The sequence below is a fragment of the Oncorhynchus mykiss genome, chromosome 20 (genome assembly GCF_013265735.2).
Source record: "Oncorhynchus mykiss isolate Arlee chromosome 20, USDA_OmykA_1.1, whole genome shotgun sequence".
NCBI lineage: Eukaryota > Metazoa > Chordata > Actinopteri > Salmoniformes > Salmonidae > Oncorhynchus > Oncorhynchus mykiss.
This window is the reverse complement of record NC_048584.1, coordinates 20,885,572-20,892,333: the sequence shown is the minus strand read 5'-3', so window position 1 is coordinate 20,892,333 and position 6,762 is coordinate 20,885,572.

Here is a 6,762-nt window from a genome sequence, read left to right as displayed (position 1 = left end):
ATAGTTACAGGGGAGAGGAAGGGGATGAATCTGCCAATTGGAAGCTGGGGATAATTAGGTGGCCATGATGGTATGAGGGCCAGATTTGGAATTTAGTCATGACATTGGAGTTCATACCCCTACTCTTACAATAAGTGCCAAGAGATCTTTAGTGACCAGTCAGGACACCTGTTTAACGCCCCATGTGAAAGCCGGCACCCTACACAGGGTAATGTCCCCAATCACTACACTGGGGAATTGGAAAGAGTCCCTTCTACTGGCCCTCCAACACCACTTCCAGCAGCATCTGGTCTCCCATCCAGGACCAACCCTGCTTAGTTTCAGATTGAAGCCAGCAGTGGGATGCATGGTGGTATGCTGCTGGCACATCCCTAGTACAAACCCCGCCCACCTGTCAATTCAGACCGGCTAAAGCAAACTCAAGGTTGTCTTTTTGACAACATGATTTGTCTTGCAGAAGAAGCTGATGAAGCAGTTTTTGGTGCTCCAGAGTCAAGGCCTCCAGAGTCATGTCACTCACCACACCACCGTGGAGGACATGAGCAACTGGCTTGTTAAGAACAAGTCCCTGGAGCGGTGAGTACAGCTACTTGTACTATGTACCATATAATTAGGAATCAGAATACTAGAATGAACCTTCATATGACAGTATAAAAAGTCAGCCATTTTGGTAAGGGAGTTGGTAAGCCAGTGGTCAGCCAGTGTTATGATAAAATATTGTGTAAAACAATGAATTTGAAGATTATCTGTACAGTATGTTTGTTAGCTACAGTGGCGACCCTTCATTCAGGGCAGGTGGTGTAGAATTGTATCATTCTGAACTTTATCCACAACGTTATATTACATTTTGTTGCGACTCGAGGGATACCTCTCCGTCCATTCTAGCAGCAGGCTACACAGAGGATGGAACAGCTAACGTCAGCTATGTGGCTAACGTTAGCTAGGCGACTAACGTTAGCTAGACTAGGGGTTAGGGGTTATGGATAGGGGAAGGGGTATATTACATGCTAAGTAGTTGCAAAGTTGCTAATTAGCTAAAATGATGAAGTTGTCCATGTTGTGATTCAAACACGCAGCCTTTGGGTCTTCCCCAACCAACCTCCCTCATTTTGTTTTTGGCTTAAAAACCCTTATTTGTTATGTACAACGTAACATATCATCATTGGGGCGTCAGGGTAGCCTAGTTGTTAGAGTGTTGGACTAGTAACCGAAAGGTTGCAAGTTCATATCCCCGAGCTGACAAGGTACAAATCTGTCGTTCTATCCCTGAACAGGCAGTTAACCCACTGTTCCTTGGCCGTCATTGAAAATAAGAATTTGCTCTTAACTGACTTGCCTAGTTAAATAAAGGTAAAATACATATCATACTCATTTGAGTATCACATATTAAAATTGACTCTGTTCCGTCTAGTATTTAAGGCCAGGCTGCTGTACTGCAGTTCACTCCATTTCTTATTTATTTTCCTCCCATTCTGTAACTTTGAGGGTATATGACAGAGCCCCTCTAATTTTATAGGACCTCAATGCCATGTTTTTTATTTTTTACCTAAACATACAAACACCATCAGATAGAGTTCATAGCAATCAGTGCACAAATTTGATGAAATATAAGAGAACACATGATCTGGAATGACATTCACTCTCACGGGAAGGGTTGCCAAAAATAACTAACTGAAAGCCACACTCCCAATAAGCCACAAATATGGCTGCATTGAGGCATATATAGTGGCACCATGCCACTACCTATTTCATTTGTTCATTTAGAAAACAAGACAGCTCATAATTCAGTGCCTTTATCAGTCAACATATCTATATTGTAGCTTCGGTTAGTTTTAAAAATGCAACATTTTCTCTCAGCCTCATGGCAAAATGTGTACAATAGCAGGAAGTTTCTGGCCCACCCAAATGTCTGCAGGCCCACCCATCAACAAATGTCATGGCTACGCCACTGAATCACTGTCATAGGCTCAATGGGAAATCAATGTGAAAGTAAAGGAAGGATAAAAAAGGCAGGAATGTTCAGTTGCTCTGTATTTGATTTTAAGGTTCAGAAAGGAAGCAGAGGAAGGGAATGACATAAGTCACCTGGTAAGAGATTAGAAAGATGTCTACAGTATAAGTTAAGTGGAGATAATATACAGTTAGTGAGTTATCCTTTCTAATAAACAATGTCCTTATTTAGCATTGGCTCATGGTACATTGATATCAATATTTTCCCCTCACTGCTATGGGCATTAATGGCACCCCCTGTTTCCTGTGACAGACCTGGGAGGTGAACACTCAACTCAGAATGAGGGACGTTGAACATGAGGCTTTTACTGAGTTGGCCACCGACCTTAGTCAGGCCATTAACTCACTTGACTTTACTGCTGATCTCTCCTACCTGTGAGTCACATTCACTCTTTATGTTACAGGTGTTTGGTTTATGTATTATTCTATCCATACACTGATGCTAAATGAAATGACGAGTGCAGGGGCCGATATCAATCACACTTCATTTACTGTATGTAGCACATTCCTTACAGAGGATGCGTTTCAATCTGCATAAAAGTGTTTCCTCTTGTCTCTATCTGGCTTGTATATTTTAGAAACCCTGAGGTCTGCGATGAAGTTGTAAGAGCTCTAAAGAGCATTTCCCAGAGCCTGGCCTTCCAGCCGTACTCCGAGCTGTGCTGTCCCTCTAAGGTGGTGGTGGACATCGTGTCCAGGCTGCTCCAGGCCCTCTGGTCCTGCCAGATGGAAAGCCCCTGTGACCGGTCCTCCATGGCCCTGAGCGACATGAGTGTCACCATAGTGCTGGCAGTAGTGGAGAACCTCTCTAGAGTTCTGAAGGCTCCTCCTGTCGCTCAAGTCTACTACTCCCGTTCCACTGGTGTCAGGATGGTCCACTCACTCAACCGTAAGATCCAGTGCCTAAGCAGCCCTGAGGACCTTAGGAGAGCTCTTTTCACTCAAAGTTCCACCTTGATCAGCACCATCATTGAAGCTGTGAGCACCAAAGTCCAGAGGCTGTTTGAAGCTCCTGCTGACTACATTCCATTAAGCTCTATCCGCAGCTGGATATCAGAGCCCAAGGCGAGCGAGGTTCGTCCAAAGTGCCCTGACCAGCTGGTAATCTCCTCGGAGCTCCTGAGGAACATCATTGGTATGATAGTTTATGTAGTCTTCGAAGGCCACATAGAGGAAGACATCAACCTTCATTACTGGCCCCTCATAAACGACATAATCCACCAGCTGTCACTGTGTGGGGTCAAAGTCACAAAGAAAAGGGGCAAGGCCAACTGGCACATTGGCTGGTACCAGATCCTTGAGATGGTGACAAACATCCATACTTATCTTCACCACTATACTGGCACAGAGCTGGTACTAAAGTTTGCAACATCTGCCAGGGCCACCATGCTAACGAGGCACATGGTTCACCATGTGGTCGAGGAGCTGGTAAAGCTGAAGGACGTGGATGAAGGGACACCAGCTTCAGGGAGCAGTGAGGTGAGCAATGATTACAAGTGTTTATCTTTATGAAAGTCCACTCATACAAAGCATTTTTGTTGTTGTTGTTGGTAAAAAAGATTTGCAATGTCGCAAATATTACGTTAAATATGATGTCCTTGTTGCTTTCAGTCTGTAACAGCACCCCTAATCACTAACCCCGTCAAAGTGGACAACATTACAACAACCATGACCACGACTCCAGTTGACCTCCAGTCAGGTGAATTAAATTGACACGGATCACTTTAACAGGTGTCCTTGTCCTACTGTAATATAACTTATTAGCTAATGTTTTGAAACTAGACAGTTTCGTAATAAGTTGTGTTTGTATGAGAATGATTTTCTCCTTCTAATTTCAAGGGAATGTTGTGGTAAAACACTCAGCACCCTGCATTCCACCTGCAGGCTTTGCCCGGGCACCATGCATATTACCCCCAGGAATTGCCACTGCATCCTGCACCCCACCACTGGGATTTGCCCCGGCATCATGTCCCCCACCGCCAGGCTTTGCCCCTCTATCATGCCCCCCACCACGAGGCTTTGCCTCTCTATCATGCCCCCTACCACCATACTTTGCCCTTCTATCCTGCCCTCCACCACCAGGCATTGCCCTTCTATCCTGCCCCCCACCACCAGGCTTTGCCCCTCTATCCTGCCCCCCACCACCAGGCTTTGCCCCTCTATCCTGCCCCCCACCACCAGGCTTTGCCCCTCTATCCTGCCCCCCACCACCAGGCTTTGCCCCTCTATCCTGTCCCCCACCACCAGCCTTTGCCCTTCTATGCTGCCCCCCACCACCAGGCTTTGCCCCTCTATCCTGCCCACCACCACCAGGCTTTGCCATGGCATCCTGCCCCCCACCACCAGGCTTTGCCCCGACATCATGCGCCCCACCACCAGGCTTTGCCCCGACATCATGCCCCCCACCACCAGGCTTTGCCCAGGCATCCTGCCAGCCACCACCAGGCTTTGCCCTTGCATTGTGCCCCCCACCACCAGGATTTTCCCAGGCATCCTGTCCCCCACCACCAGGCTTTCCCCAGGCGTCATGCCACCCATCACTCACTATCGCGGATCATATCTGCACTCTAATTCAGAGCATCACTGCCAGATCCAACAACATCGTCAACAAGGAGCTGGAGAAGTGTATCGACTCTTATAGTAAGAGCATCTGGGCTGACACTTTCTACTGCGAGTACATGAAGATGTACCCATCACCCCAGGGGATTGAAGCCTTCTCATTTGATGAGGATAGATTTTTAGTGGTGACCAACATAATCGGCAGAATATTGCTGAACAATCTCCAGCTAGAGATGCTCCTCTCAGTGGAAGACTTCTATTTGGATGAAGTAGGGAGCAGTGGGGTAAGCAACGATCACAAGTGTTTATCCTTATGAAAGTCCACTCATTCAATTTTCTCTGATAAAAATACAAATACATGTTGGTAAAGAGGAGATATGAAATGTAACACATCTGTTAAATATTGTGTTCTTGTTGCTTTCAGTCTGTGGACTTGATCCGGGCAATCCCAGAGACCCCTAACCCTGATAAAGTGGTAGACATCACAACAACCCTGACCACTAATCCAGTCAACCTTGAGGTTTTGGATGAAACACTTGTCCTTCAGTCAGGTGAGTTACACTGTCACAATCACTTTGACAGGTGATCATTTTTCACTGTAATGTTACTTACTGGCTCAAGTTTAATAACTAGACAGTTTGGTAATTAAGTTAAAGACGTCCTCCAGAGAATGTTGAACTTTTCCTGTTGAAAAGCGATATCCCAAGTATAAATCCAGTAAATTACACACACTAAAGCAGTGGTCACCAACCGGCCAATCGCAATCGACTGGTCGATCTCCAAGGCATTCCTAGTCAATCACCAAACATGTATGTAAACAACCCAACAATAAAGCCTTAAAGTTTTTATTTAAGACTGATCTTCACTTTGTTCGCCACCAACAGGCTTTGCCACGGCACACTGCACCCCACCACCAGGCTTTTCCCCAGCACCCTGCATTCCACCCCCAGGCTTTGCCCTGGCAACCTGCACCTCGTCGCCAAGCTTTGCCGCTAATGCCATGCAGGGCTTTGGCACCAAAGTCATCCTGAAACAAATGGTCCTGCTATTCTTGGAGAGGCTCCCTCCTTCGTCAGAGGACCTTGAGTCAGAGTTCCTGACTATCACCGATCGTATCTGCACGCTGTTTCAAAGCATCACTGCCAGATTCCGCAACATCTTTAATGAGGAGCTGGAGAAATGTACCGACTCTGACAGTAAGAAGTACTGGGCTTACACCTTCTACTGGGAGTACATGAAGAGGTACCCATCATCCCAGTGCCTGGGGATTGAAGCCTTCACATGTGATGAGGAGAGATGTTTAGTGGTGGCCAAAATGTTTGCAAAGAAGATGTGCCCCAAGATGCTCCCCTCAACAGCAAACTTCGACGAGGCTGAAGATTCAGGCAGCAATGGAGTAAGCGATAATTTCCCGTGTTAATCTTTATGAAAGTCCACTCATTAAATTATCTCTGATAAAAAAAAACAATAAATGTCAATGTTGTGAAAAAGGAGATATGAAATGTAGAAAATGTTCTGTTAAATATTGTGTTATTGTTGCTTTCAGTCTGTGGACTTGAACCTGGCAATCCTAGAGACCCCTAACCCTGATAAAGTGGTAGACATCACAACAACCCTGACCACTAATCCAGTCAACCTTGAGGTTTTGGATGAAACACTTGTTCTTCAGTCAGGTGAGTTACACTGTCACAATCACTTTGACAGGTGATCATTTTTCACTGTAATGTTACTTACTGGCTCAAGTTCTGTAACAAGACAGTTTGGTAATTAAGTTAAAGACGTCCTCCAGAGATTGTTGAACTTTTCCTGTTGAAAAGCTTTCTCCCAAGTATAAATCCAGTAAAGTACAAGCAGTGGTCACCAACCGGCCAATCGCAATCGATTGGTCGATCTCCAAGGCATTCCTAGTCAATCCCTAAACATGTATGTACAAAACCCAACAATAGACTGATCTTCACTTTGTCCGCCACCAACAGGCTTTGCCACGGCACACTGTACCTCACCTCCAGGCTTTGCCACGGCACACTGCACCCCACCACCAGGTTTTACCCCGGCACACTGCACCCCACCAACAGAATTTTCCCCAGCACCCTGCATTCCACCCCCAGGCTTTGCCCTTGCAACCTGCACCTCGTCGCCAAGCTTTGCCGCTAATACCATGCAGGGCTTTGGCACGATAGTCATCCTGAAACA